Below are 19,048 nucleotides of genomic sequence, written 5' to 3'. Positions count from 1 at the left end.
CAATAGCACAACATGTCATAGAAGCTTGCATCCTACTGCAAAGATGGATATCCATGTGCAATTTCTTGAAGGTTACGTGGTTAAGTTTTGATTAGGATTTTTTATGGTGATTTTGCACGCTATCACTTATATCTAACCTAATAATCAAACAATGGGCATATTGAATTAGATCCAATTAATAGAGGTATATGTATCATAATGCTAAGAAAGCATAACATATGCTTAGATATTTCAAGGTGATTGGTGTTTTTGTCACCAAACTTACCTGATCAATTATGAAAAATTGAGATTTAGTATTGGGTTTGAAATATGTAACTTATTGCAATTCTCTTTCTAATATTATTCAAATGTGAGAATGGGACAACACTTCATGCAATTTGGTATAGGTTTGAGTCACACACCATGGTTTGGTTTGATACCAATGATTTGTTTGCTATTCATGGACACCTACTGTCTATACTTGTCACTAGGAAAAGGGTTATGTTGACAAGCACAATGGTATTTGCAATAGGATATTCATAATGGTTTATAATTCCTTGCTAGAAATCAAACAACATTTTGGATTTGTATTAAATATGTTCTTGCACCCAACAACAATGTGATGCTTAAGAACAACTCAAAATATTGAGGTAGAATATGCATTAAATACTCTGTGATTTGATTTCTAGATGTGCAAGCAAGGTTTCCATTTTTTTTGATAATTTACTAATGATAGGATTGTTTAATGACCCTAGTTTGTTAACTCAAGGTTTTTGGTGCGTAGGATGATGACACAACACTTAATTTTATAAAAAAATGTGTGTTCAAGAGTGGAATATTTAAATTTTGAATTTGGTGGACTAGGCAAAGTTACACAATCTATATGGTTAAATTATATGACCTAGTCTAGGTTGTCAAGAGACATGACAGATTGAACCAATCTTGAGTAAGGTGAAAAATAAATAGATTTTAGGTGAGTAGTTCAATTTGAAGTTTATTTATATGCCAAAGAAGTCAAGTTGGACACTATGACTATATTTACATAGATCAAAAGTGTGGTTATGAAAAAATATAAAAGTTGAGGATACGAAATTTAATCTCTTATAATTATCATTTGATTGGATAAATCTTAACATCATTTCACTCTTGTATTCGAAAGTCGCATATTTAGAATTGTGTAAAGCTAATACCCTTCTCCCCAAAATTGTATCCTATAAGAGGGAGGAAATTGTGGATTAAAGAGAAATTTTATAGTTAATTGTATTTGTTATTTTAAATTGCACACTAATTTTTCATTCTTATCTAAAATCTAATGCAATAGAAATAATGAACTATTTAGCATCTTATTTTAGGTTTTAGAAAAATAGAAAATTATGAGTTGAGATTATACATGTTTATTGAGCTAAAAATAAAAATGAGAGTAGGGAGGGAAGTATTCTATTTTCTGGATTGAAGAATTTGTAGAAAAGTAAGAAGAAGACATAAGGCGGTTTAGGTGTTGTCAAATAATAATTCTAATAACTATGTTTTTGCAAAAAATTGCATGGTGACAAAAGCATGCAGAATTATGTGTCTTGGCATGTTAGTATTCCATATGGTGAGGTAAAGTCCCTTGATGCATGTTGGTGGTTACTGTAGTGCCCCTCCCTGATTATCTTTCCTTTTGTGCATTGATAGACTATATTGATATAGCTTAGACTATTTTACGATTCTTTTGATAGATGTTTATGGATTTACCTATGACTTGGATGCTTCATAGTTGATGATAGACATATCATATTTGCAGTTGATGTTATGGTTTCATATGAATGATGATATTCACGAACTATTATGATGATGGACTCTTATTTGATTATTTATATGCACTTATCTTATATGTGAGTCTCATATTTGCTTATGATGATTATGATAGTGCTTGGTTGTCATGACTCTCTTCTACTATGGTAGTGTTAGGGACAATGTCATACCACTCATTCATGAGCATGATATAACATTGCCATTCCCTTTCACCTGTCTGATTATTTTATGATATATGTTATTATATATGTTGTCATACATGTATTGGTGGTGACAGGTTTGCAAGTACTAGACATCGACTCCACTTGGCTTCACATGTCTGAGCATGTCTTCATCCCAATGGCAAGTTGATCGGAGGTGACATGAGATACCATTCTACATTTTAGGATTAGTTGGTACCCTATCAGTCTTGATATTGTGGTTAGAGTTGTCTTGTGGTGCTATTTTATGTTGCCCCGTGTTGGGTTGCTTTGAGGAGTTGTGATTATTGGTTGATTAAATTATTTATTAATTAATTGGCTTAAATAGTTTATTAATGTTCAATTAATTTTTTGGATGGTAATAATATTTAAATAATTGTGCGTGATTCTTTTATTGAGGATTTATATTTAATTAATGATTTAATATTTATTTGAGCATTTATATTATTTGATTTAATTATTTTATTGTCGGTTTTTCTATTTATTATTTAATTGGGCCTTGAATTTATTTGGGTTTATTTTACCAAGATTTTATATTTTATTTATTGGTTATTGTTATTTATTTTCCATTTCCCATTTGGTTTATTTATTTATTCATTATTTAATTATTGACTCTACCTACCCTATTTTATGATTGGTGGAGAGATTGGGTAAGTTAATTTATATTTTCATGTTAGCCCCAATTTTAAACTTGACAAATTTTGAACTTTTCGCATCAAAATCCTACAAATGGGAACCTTCTAGCTAAAAACTTTCCAATCATTTGCAAATGTTAGATCTCTTTACATCCCAAATTGGAACAATATCGTTTCAATCATAACTCTTGGAAGTCATTATGCATCGTGTTAAAAATTACCAGAGCAATTAAACTTGAAAACCTATGCAAGATACCACTAAATACTATTATGGGGATGTTCCAGGTGTTATTTCAAATAATGTGGTTCAAGAAGGAGGTTCGAGATATTATTTTTAGTAATGTGGCGAATTTTTCAAAAAAAACATATTAATCTAGGATAAACTTGATTCTTCATTATGGGAGGTTCTCTTTGGTAACTTTGTATTCTACCGATATGAAAGTTTAATGAAGTGTCTTTAGTCTTTTCATAAAGTTGTGAAAGTATCCAGAAGTTGTCGAACTTGTAAAGACCACCAAAATTATTTAGTTTTTAATTCGCTATTTGAACACAATTGGTAACAAGGGTACCATCAGCAAGTTACTTGTCTTTGCCAAACATTTGCAGCAAACAAGTGTATTTAACTACGAAGGCACCAAAGGAAGAGGCACCATTGCATTGAATATCAACAACTTGTGACACTTTCACAAATGGTTGATAAGCTAAAGATCAATTCAAAGCTAAGTCACTCCATTATCCACATTTATCGACAATTTAGCTTGTTCTTTCTCATCAGCGAGATGTGGCTTTTGGCCAAGTCACCAAAGGAGTTTGAATGATTCTTTTCGACAAGTTGTGGCACTTTCAAAAATCATCAAAAATATGCTCAAGATGATTAAAATCTTCATGATGTTTTGGTGAGTCGTTCATGATGGCAAAAATGTTGACGCCTCTTCATGGAGTTAGTTATCATAGCTAATTCTTGAACTCCATCCACACCGCTCTTGAATACAATGATTTTCTCGACATGCACAAGATGTCACTCACACTTTCGATAAAATGCCTCAAAAGAATGTAATCTCATCGACTCATGTGATGATTGGAAGTTTTGCCAAAAAATGGACTGAGTAAAAAAAAGTTAAAACTTTCAAGCAAATTCAATTGGCAAGTGTAAATCTAATTCCCCAATGTGCCAAAACAAATGCTTTGCAAACAAAGAGTATAGACATTTATCAAAATATAATGGATAGTTGCAAATTCAAACTATGGAAATCATGTACTTTCATGAAATCGTGGAAGTATAGATGTTAGACACAATGTGCCACTGAGAGGGGGTCGAATTAGTGGTTTACAAACTTTTCCCTTTTCTAACCTATGTGTGTATATCGGTTAACATATTTAACATAAAGTAGACTTATCGATCAGATGGGAGACTAACACAAATGCACTCACACACAAAAGGGACATCACATAACACTAGCATATATGAGGAAAACCCAAGATGGGAAAAACCTCAGTGAGAAATACTACTAGAGTCTACTGCTCCAATCCAGTCTCACAATGGAAATCTTATTACAATGTTTAGGGCACCAACCTAAGGAGTACCAACCCCTGCACCGATCTCCAACTCAACGGTCTTCAATGAACATAATCAATTACAAAATTAATAACCTTGTTACAAATGAACTTTGTAACTCTTCTACAAATCTCTCTACCGGTTCTCCTCTCTATTGGTTCTCTGCTCACCCTCTCACTGTTGCAACCTTACTCTTTGCAGCACCTTCACCAGTTCAGTATCTTCTTCATCTTTTCTAGTTCATCTCTCTATCGGTTCTCTCTACTCTCTTCTACACAAATTCTCTCCACCGGTACTACACTCCAGCAGTTCTTTACTTGTCTTTTCTGTAAACTTTTGCAATTCTTCTCTATCGGTTCTGTCACTACCGACTTACCCCTCTGTCAGATCCAATGGCTGACTGTCGGTAGCCTCACTGATGTCGTTTGAACCCTTCAACTCGATTCTCTCTTTCTCACACTCAGTCTCTTCTTAGATTGTCTTCTTTTTTCACTTGACTGATTTCTCCACTCACATGCAACAACACTCTCTCATTCAGCAACAACCTACATCGATTTTGTCTTGCATATTTGTAAACTAGTTTTCCCGCTAAAAAATAACTCAAACTTTGGGTGGTTAGGGTTTCTTCTTCGACCCTGAGGCAAACTAAATCCAATCTGATCTGATCTCCTTGATTGATGAACTGCAACTTATCAATCAATCCTGCCATTTTTGTGCCTTCCAGAACATGCCTTCCTTATTTAGCAATCCGCTTTTTAACCTATCGGCTAATTTCTTGGTCGATCACCAAGAATCGTTTCGCGGTTTCCTTCACCTTCCTTAATCTGCTCAAACCGTCTATCTTGGATCTTTGTTGTTTGTTTGACCTCAAGCTGCAAACCTCTGCTACGCATCCCTTGAATCATGTAGTTGACTTAAATGTCGACTTGTCACCAACTACCTCATCGAAAACACATTCACCGACCTATGCATGCATGCCACCTCAATTCCACATGGCATCCTTGTCGATATCCATCTCAACAAAGACCTCTATGTCGATCTAGATAAGATAACTAACCAACACCAAAACCTGGTTCTTCTACCGGTTATACCCTAACTGGTCTTCCATCTCCTTGCACTTGGCTTCTCTTCCATTAGAGGACCTTTGTCAGTTGCCAAACATACCATTCCATCATATGCTTATCTTCATCAGGAAGGAGCACATCACTTAGCCTCTTTTCTCTCTTACCGATTCTCATACTTACCAGTAAGCGCCCTTGATGACACCATGTCACCTTTGACTATTTCCATTTGAGGCATCTGCATACCGGTTGCACTCTCTATTTGCAACTGCTCAACCTTGCCTCCTTCTTCATCAGCCCAGAAACCAACTCAGCTGGTTTGTCATCGTGACAAACATATCATTCAATCTCTACACCGATAACTTATCATGTCTACTTGATAGATCCAGTGCATATCTATGATCTCATGCACCAAAGGCAACTTAGTGTTTCACCGGTAGATCCGGTGTGAGCCTTCAATCACTTGCCTTTAACTTTGTTGTCTTATCTCCAAGAACTATGATTCATTTCATGCATAATAGGAGATAAGCTCCACTTATCGGTGGGAGTGGATCCTTTCCATCTGCATTCTACATTACACCAATGTGACTTCCCTGTTTGAGAAACATATCTTCAAACATTCACATATGATATGGTTTGGGCACACTCACTGCCAGTCTTCTCTTCATTTGGTGGGAGTCCTATTGTTTGACATCCACACAACATACCGGTGGCTGCACATACTTCTCCTTCGGTGTTGATGTGATTTAGATAACATTCCCCCTCTTCATCACAATCAACTGACCAACAACTTGCTCTCTTGCAAGTGTCATCATGTATCAGTCTCCTATCCATATCTTCCAGACAAGTCAAACACTAACTTGTGTACCGCTGAATCCAATGGTCATTGTGCTAGGTGACATTCTCTCCTTTACCGATGACCTGCTAAGCTAGGTTACATCAAAGACATCACATCTGGTATGCAACAATGACAGTGTTGCACATACATCTCTTATACTGGTTGACATCAATGACAACACAATGCCAACAATAGATATAATACTTGAACCATTTGATGAATGCATTGAAGAGATGTCATCTCAAAGATTAAAATGAAATGTTTGCACAATGTGCACAAAATGGATTTTGCAAGGAAGATCTAAAAATCTTTGAATTAATGAAGCACATTTGAACATATCCTAACAGGTGGATCACTATGTGTGCATGGTTTAACTTCATGTCTGTGTCAATTATCTTGAAGACTCCCTAAATCTTTATTATTAATATGCAAGTTGGACGTTTGATGGTTGTGTGGACGTGTCTTCTAGGTGCATGTAGATCATGCATACACACTTATCTGACAGAGTGTCTCAAGCATATGTCATCTCAAGGAAGGAAGTTGTTATTGAACAAGGTGCTCATGGAAACACATTTGTTGGATAAGGAATGTGTGATGGTTGAGACTATTTTGGTTCTTAACACTTGTGTAAGGTCGACAAGCATGAAAAACTATCTTGACAAGGTCAATAGTCGAGTCTTTTTTCAAAGTCGCAATTTTTTATGTATCTTTATGTAAAAGTGACAAGTCATTTATTGTAACTAAAGTTAACTTTTTGGCTTGAGCTTTGTAAAAATTAGGTAAATCCTAACTTGTCTCCAAAAAGGGTAGTTACTCTCTAAGTGTTCACTTATGGTAGTTATCCTAAGTGGCTAACTTAGTTAGTTATCCTAAGTGGTTGCAAAAAGTAGTTATAGATTAGTTATTTTGTGAGGCTTATAAATGGAAGGCTCTTGTCATTGTAAAAGAGGACTCTTATGGAGGGAAAATTTAGGAGAACTTTTGGTTTCACATTTTATACTCAAAGCTTTTGGACTTGTATATTTTTCAAAAGAATAACAAAGAATGTATTTGATTCGTATATTTGGAATGTGTTTATGAGTTATGATTATCAATCTCTCGTATGTTAAGTTGATAATCCTTTTGTGTATTGGTGGAATTCATTGTTTTTTAATTCCAAAATATATGCAATTGATGAAACACATCATTTCTTGGTATCTTGAATTGTATGTGTTGGTACAACTTATTTCTTCGTATGTTGATGTTTGTTGTCTTTCTTTCATCATCATTGCATATCCAAAACATATCTTGTGCTTAAAACCCTTTGTAATTTTTATTCATCATAAATCTCAAATGGTATTCATATGTCTATTGTTGGGGTTTTCATTGGTTATCTTTCTTTAGTTTTGTGTTTTCTCCTTAATGTACTTTCAGGTTAAAAGTACACAAAAATCCTAAATACCCCCATCATATGAGGGAGATGCCCCTCTCAAATGCAGAGGAATATTGTGGCGTCACCACAATCTCTCCAACTGTTGGAACGGATGTCACTGCTCTTCGGGCAAACAGGGTCAGATTTGGAGAATCAATCACAGTGACAAATTTGTTTACCAACATTTCCTTACCTCGAATTCGGGAAGGGTTGGTATGAAATATTGTATTTCTAATTATTTTGATTGGATGACATATTCTATAGTTTTTTAATGAAATTCTATTTATTGAGTTTTCAGAGATTTGCCTAGGGTTGGCTTGACGAGAAAATTTCTAGATACTATTCTCTTGATAAAATATTTTATGTGAACTTGGATTGTGGAGATTTGACTTGGCTTGGGTTTTGGATTTGCTGGATTGTTGTGCTTCATCATATTTATTCGTCCTTCCATAACTTCAAGTCTAGGTTAGGAAATTGTAATCCCTCTTCTACATTTTATTTTGAAAATAATGTGTTCACTGTGATTGTGAAAAGATTGTCTTCAGGGCTAGGAAATCAATATTGCAGTAAGAATAATATTATAGTTTAATAAATATTATTATTGGGGGCTATGGTATTCTTGTGATTAATTTCTATGCATTTCTGTGAGCTATGGTCTATTTGGGTTTGTTGTGATCTTGTTATATATGGGTTGTATTCTTCAGTTTTGTGTTCTGGAAGGGTCCTTGGTCTATTGATTCTTATCTATTGTTTTGGCCTCAGCTGTATTGTGTCTTCTTGAGTGTATATGTATTTTCTCTGGAGAGATGTCGTGAAAGAAATGCCTCAATTTCATTCGAACCGTTAGTTGAGTTATTGTGTTTATTTTATGGTTTGTTCTATGATAGAAACCACCTTGTTAGTGAATTCATAATGTCGTATTTTATTCTGGAGTTGGTTTATGCCTTAGTCGATTAATTTGGTTGTCGTATGGATCGTCTTTTCCTCTCTTCAAGCCAAATGTGCTATTCTAGGAGTAAATGCGCTAAATGCCTTGTTGTATGTGATGTTGTTTTGTCTGTATGCACTATTCTGTTTAGTATATGCGTGAATCTGAATCATAAACGCGTTGCCAAATAGGCTATATGCTCTGCAATAACTCATTTATGTGCTATTCTTCTTGGAAAAGACGTTGCAGGACCTTGCGTATGCACTCTTTGGTATGTCATATGCGCTAAAACTGTTATTTAACAACATTCCTTTGATTAATGAATGTGCTACTCTGTTGAACAAATGCACCAAACTGTTGTTCTATCCTTATGTGCTAGTTTTTAGTTTTCTAAGTCAGTCTTGAGCTTTCTGTTTTGGTATTTCGACAGTCCAGAGGTTGTGTCTGTGTTCCTTGAGTGTCCTATGGTGATCCAGGACTGTATTATTGATTGTGATTGATTATTTGCATTACTATATGATGAGCAAAATGAGTAATACCTTGTTGTTGCATTGGGCTCTTGTGGATATATTGATATTTGTGGATTTTGGATGCTTTGCAATTCATTGTTGCATATGAGGCTGTGATATTGATATTATTATGCATAATGGTTGATCATTATTGTGGATGTAATTCTTGGTTATCTGGGTTATGTTGCATTTGTGAGCCCTTGTTGTTGTATTTGAGTATGTGGTTACCCTAAGGTCTAGGTGCATGATTAGGGAGACCGGGCTTCCATGAGTAATCCATCTTAATAAGATAAGAAAATGTATTGTTGGTACCCCATCTCGTGGCTTGGAGTACTTGTATAGACTCAAGGCAAGATTTGGGAAGATTTGGTAACCGAATAAATTGAACTCCCTTGATTTCCTCAAAGGTTGAGACGGTTCCACATGTGTATCATGGATGCCATGAAGAAGGAGCTTAAACTCTTCTTACCTAGGATATCCTTTATTAATTTGGTGATAGCATGTGATGACACTCTTCCCTACATATCGATCTTAGTTCCTTATGCCTTTTTTTGCAGTGCCTCTGGATGCCATGTCTTGTGCTTTTGATTAGCCATGTGATGTGTTGGAGTATTGTTCTTGTGGTTTTCATTTGAAGAGGTTTGGTTGTATCCTTTGGTTGTTAGGTGTCAGCCTAGATCTAGAGCGTGTGTGGGATCTTGTGTCACTCTCTGTAGCACGGGGGGTGGTTCCTTATGGTTCTACATGGTCGGGTGGTTTGATGCCTTCTTCCATTGGGATGTCTCTCTCTTTGTTGGATGTTCGTTGTGTGGATATGGATTCTTACATCTTCAGCTATTGGATGGATTCTTGGTGCAAATTGATGTATGACGATTTATGTGACATTCATGAGATGGAAGTATTTGTATTTGGAGAAACTATGCATTATGATGTAAAATGATGTTATATTCATATATAATGAGAAATAATGTATTAGGTTCTGATCACGATTCTTGTAATAGAACATGTTGTTATATTCCTTGTTAGTTCTATGTTTTATTTTGGATAGTACTCATTTGTGGTAATAAGGATTTGAATTTATGATGGCTTGAATTAGTCTAGAATGGAATAGTTAATGAATTTGTTTCCTTCTTGTGCTTATCTTTGAATATGGTTGTGTATTTGGTACTAAGTTGGTATTGTTTATGGTGAAAATGGATAACAATAATAACAATATTGAAAGGCTAAATGAATTCAACCACAAAACCCTAGCCTAACAATCAACAAAGATCCACCATAACATATGAAGATTACCTAAGACAATGAAAATCAAATGAAATCACAAAGATTATACCATCACACGTCCAATAGGGTTTTGATCTCCATTCTTCCTATCTCCATTGATCTTGCTTGATATATTTGCTCTCAGATTTTATATGCACAAGAGCTCAACAAAGAACGGAATGTGGTTGCAAGTAGGATCGTAGTGTAGTCAAAATGATCATTAGAATGCTTCATTAGGGTCAGTCATTAGGGTTTGATAATGAAGGAAGCATCTCCTTAAATAGAAGACACAATATGAAATGGAGGGATAAGATTGAGAGGTGTAAAAAGGAGGTCGGCTAGGATTAGAGGGTAGGTAGAAGAAATAGTAAAATAGTGAAAGGGGTAGGTAGTGTATGAGTTAAGAGATGAATGACATGTGTCATGTGTAGAAAAAGCTAATGAATTGATTAAATAAATAAAGATTTATTTAATTAATAGAAGAAGTAGGATAATTAAATAAATAAAATATTTATTTAATTTAGGAAAAGGATAATTTAAATAAATAAATGTATTTATTTAAATGAGAAATAAGGCTAGAAGAGGATAAATGAATTAATTAAATAAATAAAGATTTATTTAATTAATAGAAGAATTAGGCTTAGATAATTAAATAAATAAAATATTTATTTAATTAGACTGGACAATTTTAGGTGTCTACATTTTGCCCCTCTTTGAGACAATGCGGCTTGTCGTGTTGTTTCAAAGAAGATAAGATGAACTGATACAGAGTTGCCCCAGAATGGGAATAATATGCCCCCTCAAGAGATTGGATGAAAATGTCTGAAAAGATTGCAGACAATCTCTCGATAAGAAAGAAAGGCTAGAATGGATAGACCGGATAAAGTGACAGAGTCACGGGATGAAGAAGACTGACTCGGGAAATGAAGGCAAGGGCTAGGGTAGGCTATAAGATAGACCACGGGCAAAAGACATCCTCATTGTCATCTACACCTTCACGAGATCACAGTGCAGAGCGAGAAAAAGAGCAGCAGCAGTCAGCAGCGATGGCTTTCGTGCATAGATTCGACTGCGTTCGCCGATTCCAGAGGCCAGTAGAGGTAGGAGAGCCGGTAAGTACCACCAAACCTCTTCGTACTTTGACGCATTCAATTTTGTCATTGATGCATGCTAGTTAGCAATAAATGCGCTTAGGAATAGGGCACAAAAAAAGTGCAAAAACGTGCAACCGCGTCTGCGTCGGTGCCAGGCACGTCTGTGTCCAACAGGCGCGTCTATGTCGATGCCAGGCACGTCTGTGTCTGGAACCGCATTTGTGCTTGATGCAGGCGCGTCTACGCCCTGAAGGGGCGTTTGTGTGCCAAAGTCGCGTTTGTGAATAGTTTAGGCACGTTTATGTCATACAGGCGTGTCTGTGTTATACAGGCGCGTCTATGTAGTCTTCAGGCGCATTTGTGAGGCAGAAACGTGTTTGTGAGTTAAAAGCGCGTATATGTCAAAAAAATGCAAGGTTTTAGTCTTCTAGGTCAAATCGGCAGTTCTGTGATGAACATACGCTGTCGATTGGATAAGCTGTTGAGAGGATACACTCAAGTAGGTCCTCGAGGAAGACTAGGATAGATCAAGGCACTTTGTGATGAACGGGGAGCACCAAGATAGAGTACTTTGTGATGAACAGGGAGTACCCAAAGTATGAGCAGCACTTTGTGATGAACAGGGAGTGCAAATGTGAGTAACACTTTGTGATGAACAGGGAATGTCACACACGTAGTACTTTGTGATGAACAGGGAGCACTACTAGGATAGATAGCAATACTTTGTGATGAACAGTGAGTGTCACTAGAATAGATAACCATATGCATTTAGATAGCGAGTAGCATTTTGTGATGAACAGTGAATGCCACCCTGACTGACATGATTGATTTGCTTGACTGCAGGAGTATTTGCCTATGTTGGAGTCACGGGAGAGATTCCCGTCCACACAGAGGTTGCGACCAGAGTTGTCATTTCAGGATAGAGCTGCCATTGAGGAGATGGGATTGAGACACGTGCTGTATGTGCCTGAGTTTCGGGCAAACATGGGTTTGCTGACTGCACTGACGGAGAGATGGCACTCCGAGACATGTACGTTTCATTTGCCGATGGGGGAGATGACAGTGACCCTCGAGGATGTTTATAGGATTCTACACATACCGATGGATGGAGATCTGGTCCCCTATGACCGAGATGGAGACAGAGAGGCTTTAAGACGGGTGTTCTAGGATCCCGGGCTAGAGATGAGAGCAGGGCATGTGGCATGGGATACCATGACTGCGACAGGGTTAGCTTTGCCAGCTGTGATTGGAGGAGCTATCAGTGGGTTCCTGTGTCCGGACAGAGCGACACGGGGGTTGGCAGTGGGCTGGGGAGGAGCACTGGAGACATTGGTTACACATCATGCCAGATATGCATGGGGTCCATGTGTGTTGGCACACCTGTATTATGAGCTTCACCAGTTTGTCTACCATGGATCAGTGGGACTGGGTTGTGGAGTGACACTTCTGCAGGTTTGGGCATATGAGCATCTGCCTATCACACGGCCGATACACTTCAGGGGCAGAGGTCATGGGCGGAGCTTTGTTCACTTGTATGATATGATCACTTCGCAGCCTCGGATTGGAGGGCTAGAGCACTGGAGGCGAGTGATAGATGACATTGACACAGTCATCTGGAGGTCGTATCTGGGGTGCGAAGAGTGGGAGGATGATGCAGTGGAGCTGCCTTTCACCTTCCGGAGCAGATATTTGATTGGGCGGATGCCCTATATACTGGAGAGGCAGCTGGTGGACCGAGTATGCAGACAGTATGGCAGGATCCAGAGGATGCCACGAGGCTCGGGTATGTATGCCCGTACAGTCAGGGATCAGGTGCAGTTTGGACCGCTGTTGTCATATGATCAGGCAGTTACACAGCTGGCAGAGATGGTGCCCCTACCTTGGGATATGTGGCTGAAGATTAAGGATGCAAGTATGGATGTAGAGTACTCAGCATACTGGGCAGAGCATCCGTTCCCACGGTTGACAGATCCAGGAGAGCTACTGGAGGGAGAGGTAGGAGGAGATGATGATGATGATGGTGGTGGAGGCAATGGGGGCAGAGGCCGATGGAGGCAGAGGGGAGTAGCTGGGGAGAGGAGGGTGGCACCTCGGAGGGAGGGTGGACAGGAGGGACAGGCTCAGGTGGTGAGGGGTCGCGGTGGAGTGCCCCTGCAGGTACCAGTAGCACAGGGTCCTAGGGCACAGGGACAGAGACAGGGACAGGTACAGGGATAGGTGCAGGTGCCTAGGCATGCACAGAGACAGGTACAGGGACCTAGACATGTACCGAGACAGGTATAGGGACAGGTACAGGAGCAGGCACCCGCAGAGGGAGAGCCACAGGCAGAGGCAGAGGGTGGGGATCCAGAGGAGGATGAGCTGATTGAGCTCAGGGAGATCTGCCAGGGCCAGGCAGACGAGATCCAGGAGTTGGAGAGGGAGAGGGACCGACTTAGGACCCAGCTCAGGGATACTGAGCGGGAGAGGGATCAGGCGATTCAGAGCTACACTGAGGCTGAGACAGCGCTGAGGGCAGGGAGGCAGGCGGCGGAGGACACAAGAGCAGGCTACGCATATGTCCTGCGAGCCGGAGAGGAGATTGCCTACTGGAGGGACCTGTACTATGGTGTCGTGCCAGCAGATCAGCGGGCGAGGAGCTTTCATAGACCATCGCGGACAGCGACGGCTATGGGAGGGAGCCGGAGGAGACAGGCATCGAGTGGTGGGGTCATGGGTCCTCCTCCACCACCAAACAGGCAGGGCGATCCTGGAGCGGGTCCGTCTAGAGCTCAGATTCCATCGAGGCCAGGCGGCTCCGAGGGAGAGAGTTCATCATAGCCATAGAGGGCTCCCTTGTATCAGTATTTGTACCATTTTTTTGTATTGTAGACACCTGCGGGTGATTTTGTAGCCATATGATTCTTTTGACATCATTGTATCATGACACATTTGATTATATATGAGAGATGATTCATTTTTTGCGGCAGCTATATGCATGTGTACCTATGTGATGAGATGTTCTTAGAATGTATGCTTATGATATGGATGCAAATATGTATATGACATAATGCAATATTTTTGTTCTTTTATGTTTTATATGCGTATGCATGATGCAAATGTGAATGTATGTCATGCAGATGAATATGATAATGCAAATGTAAATTGTGCTAACAAGTGTTGTGTGCAGGATGTGATGCAATTGTGATATCTATATGTATGTATGAAATGCTTATATGTGGTAATGTAGGTGCAGCTACATAAAATGCAAATGTTTTTGGTGTGTCATTATACTCAGTCATGTGATAGCAAGCTACGCGGACTCGAGAAGGATGATGGAAGTCAATCAAGAAAGGGGGATGGAAGACAGAAGATATGAAAGTGAAAGAGCTTCTTGTGCGTTATCATCATTGAGCTTTATTATGGCAAGTAGGTTATGACAATCGAGGCATTTGTTCGACCTAGAAAGTCATTGTACCTGTTTGCATGGAGATAAGACAGTCACAAACAAGGAATGCCCCAGTTCATACTAGACTCACAGTGTCCTCATATACTTGGACAAGCCATAGCATTACTAAAAGACAATCCACAAATAGCAAATGCAAATAGGTGACGATACCCCATCCTCGCCTTTCTAGTCAAAGACATCCTAGAGATAGATTCTCTAGTCAAAGACATCCTGGAAAAGCTAAAAGACATGTCACCAAAAGATAAAATCAAAAGAAAACCAAGACTCGACACCAACATCCACTGTAGTCCTCAAGTTTAGTGTCTCTTGTCACTTGTATAAGTCTTATTCGATTGTGGTCACAATGTTTACTTTCACAGAAAGGATAGATAGCACTGAACCATAATGTTGTCTGAGTCTGTTGAAAGATTTGATTTTGTTGAAGCCCATTGTTGCTGCTGTGTCTCATCTGAAACTGACTGAATCCATGAAACTGATACTTTATTGTGGAGAAGATGAAACTTTATTGCGGATCTGTGATGCCAATGTTGCTTTATTGTGGATTGTGCGCGAATAGACTGAAGAAAGGTGGAAGAAACTTTACTCCTCAAAACATGTGATGTTCTCAGTTCCACACCCATCACTAGACATAGGATTTGCCTTAGCCACAGATAGGATATAATTTATTATGGATGGACAGGGAGGTTTATTATGAACGGCTAACCAATCTTGGGTAGATCAATAACAAGCCATGATGGGAATGGGTAAGTTTATTATGAACGAATAGGTTGTGAGTGTGTGCAAAGTGAAGGATGAAAGTGAATCCTGAAGGAGGGAGGAGCAATGTCTCTACACATGGCGTTGGTGACCCAGTTTTCACCATGGTACTTGCCCAGGGCGCCACCGAAGTGGTTTTCACCGTTGGACGAAATTATTTCTCTTTACTTTTTTTGATTTTTCAATGTTTTTTGTGTCACAAGGCGCCTGTTTACCGGGTTTTCACCAAGTAACGATTTTTTATGTTTTATAATTTTTTTGTATTTTTTGAATTAGGATATTCCGAAGAGCTATGTGTAGAACCTGCGAAGATGCATGCTATTGATAGGATCCTCCAAAGGTTCACCTTCTGTAGTTGAGAGCTGATATGCCCCAGATCTATAGGCTGCTGTAACGATGTAAGGACCAAGCCAATTTGGTTCGAACTTGCCCTTCTTCTCTCTGTCTTGCTGATTCTTGGGGTTTTCTCTGAGAACCAAGTCACCTATCTCAAATGTGTGAGGCTTCACTTTGTGATTGTAGCTACGACTCATTCGTTGTTGGTAAGCCTTGAGATGATTAAAAGCAGTTTGTCTCCGTTCATCCAACAGTTCTAGTTCTTGTAAGCGAGAGACCCTGTAATCTTCATCACTGATGATGTTTTGCAAAGAGACCCGTAAAGAAGGTAACTCGACCTCAATAGGCAAGATGGCTTCAGCGCCGTAGACAAGTGAGTAGGGTGTAGCTCCTATAGGTGTGCGGACACTTGTGCGGTAGGCCCAAAGTGCAGGATTGAGTTGGATATGCCAGTTACGGCCAGCGTCGTCGACTGTCTTTTTGAGGATTTTAAGAATTGTTTTATTAGATGCCTCAACTTGGCCATTACCTTGGGGGTAATATGGTGTGGAGAAACGATGGGAAATATGGAAGCGGTCACAGAATTCACGAACATCCTAATTTTTGAAGGGACGCCCGTTATCAGTAATAATGGATTTAGGAATACCATATCGGCAAATGATATAGTTAAGGATGAAAGTAGCAATTTGTTTTCCAGTGACTTGTGTGAGAGGCACAGCCTCAATCCACTTTGTGAAATACTCTGTGGCTGTGATAATGAATTTATGACCATTGGAAGAAGGAGGGTGAATCTTGCCTATGAGATCGAGTCCCCACTGACAAAAGGGCCAAGGAGACGCCAGTGGTTGTAGTTCTTGTGCTGGTGCATGTATGAGGTCTCCATGAATTTGACATTGCTTATATTTCTTGACAAACTGATATGAGTCTTTTTCCATATTGGGCCAATAATATCCAGTCCTGATGAGTTTCTTGGCCAAGGTAGGACCACTAGCATGCGGACCACATATCCCTTCATGCACTTCTCGTAACGCAATCTGAGCTTCGTCGCTTTCTAAACATCTAAGAAGAGTGCCATCTAGACCTCGTCGGTATAGGATATCAGCTAAAATGACATATCGAGAGGATTGGCGAATGAAAGTGCGGCGTTGGTTGTTTGATAGATCAGGAGGTAAGATATTGTCACGAAGATATGTGAATATGGAACCATATAACTAGGATTCGGGACCAACAACGCATATCATTTCAGTAGGAGTGATCTCATATGAAGGAACCAACAGGTTGTCTACTAGGAACTCATAGCAGGTTTCATTTTGAGGCAGGTCAATTAGTGAAGCAATTGTAGCCATGGCATCTGCGGCATGATTCTGCTCTCTTGGTATCTGCTCAAAATCTATCTTTGTGAAGTGTTGTTTCAAATCATCTACCAGTTGCTTGTAAGGCATTAATTTTTCATCTTTCGTTTGATAATCATCAGTTGCTTGACGGATGACAAGTTGAGAATCCCCAAAAACACGAAGTTCTTGGATCTTCCATTGAACTGCAATTCGTAATCCAGTTGTTAATGCCTCATATTTCGCTATATTATTAGTGCAAGGAAATGATAAGCGGTATGATTTTGGTATAGAATCACCTTGAGGAGTTATAAAGAGAATACCAGCTTCTGCCCCGTGCTGTGTGTATGAGCCGTCAAAGTATAGTTGCCATGGTCTTTCATGTGATATTGTTAAAATGGATTCATCTGGAAATTCTGAATTTAGAGGAACATCATCTATCATGGGGGCATCTGCTAATTGATCCGCGATTGCTTGTCCTTTTATTGCTTTTCTGTCCACATACTCAATGTCAAATTCACTCAGGATCATTACCCACTTGGCCAGTCGCCCAGTAAGTGTTCCTTTATTAAGAAGATATTTTAAGGGATCAATTCTTGCAATCAACTTAGTCTTGTGAGTGAGCATATAATGTCGTAATTTCTGTGAAGCAAAGACCACAGCGAGACATGCACGCTCGATCGATGTGTAGTTTAGCTCATATCCCACCAATGTGCGACTGATATAGTATACTGCTTTTTCCTTACCGTCAGCTATTTGTTGTGCTAGGAGTGCCCCCAGTGCTGTTGGAGTAGCTGATATGTATAGTAGCAGAGGCTGATCTGGAACTGGTGGCATCAAAACTGGCGGATTTAAAAGATAATCTTTGAGCGTCTGAAAAGCTTGTTGACAGTTATCATCCCATTTGAATTTGATATTTTTATGTAGCAGGTGCTGAAAAGGATTACACTTATCTGCAAGTTGTGCTATGAATCTTCGTATAGACTGGAGTCTCCCTTGTAAGGATTGAAGTTGACTGATATTTCTGGGTGGCGGCATGTCCAAGATAGCCTTGACTTTTGCTGGATCGGCTTCGATTCCTCTTTTGGACACGATGAATCCTAGGAGTTTCTCGGAGGTTACTCCAAAGACACATTTCTTGAGGTTTAATCTTACCTTGTATTTTTCCAACCGATCAAAGACGACTGCAAGTATGTCCAAATGTGTATCTCTATCTATTGATTTACCCAAGAGATCGTCAACATAATCTTCCACAGTTACATGCATGAGATCATGAAAAATAGTAGTCATAGCTCTTTGATATGTAGCACCTGCATTTTTCAGCCCAAAGGGCATGACATTCCAACAGAAAGTTCCCCACGGACAAGTGAATGATGTTTTATGTTGATCCTCGGGTGCAATTCTTATCTGATTATAGCCAGAGAATCCATCCATTAATGATAGCATTTCATGACTTGCTGTGAGATCAACAATCAAGTCAATGTTTGGTAATGGGAAGTCATCCTTTGGACAAGCTTTGTTGATGTCTCTGAAATATGTGCAAATTCTAATGTTGCGATGCGGTTTACTGACAGGTACCAAATTGGAGATCCATTCGGGGTAATCAATTGGGCATATGAATCCGACATCGAGTAATTTCTCAAGCTCTGCTTTGACTAGTAATGCCACTTGTGGATGCATTTTCCTTAATTTCTGTTTCACTGGCTTTGCCCCCGGTTTGACTGTCAAATGATGCATTACCAAATCCGGATCTAGTCCAGGCATATCAGCGTATGACCATGCAAAGTTGATTTGTCGTTCTTTGAAGAAGCTTATGAATTTTGATCTTTCGGACTCTGTTAATGATTGAGCCAGGAATATGTTGTGTGGAACCTCTTCTGTACCAATGTTTGTTTTGATAGTCTCCT

The sequence above is a fragment of the Cryptomeria japonica genome, chromosome 8 (genome assembly GCF_030272615.1).
Source record: "Cryptomeria japonica chromosome 8, Sugi_1.0, whole genome shotgun sequence".
Classification (NCBI taxonomy): domain Eukaryota; kingdom Viridiplantae; phylum Streptophyta; class Pinopsida; order Cupressales; family Cupressaceae; genus Cryptomeria; species Cryptomeria japonica.
Note: the sequence above shows the minus strand (reverse complement) of the source record.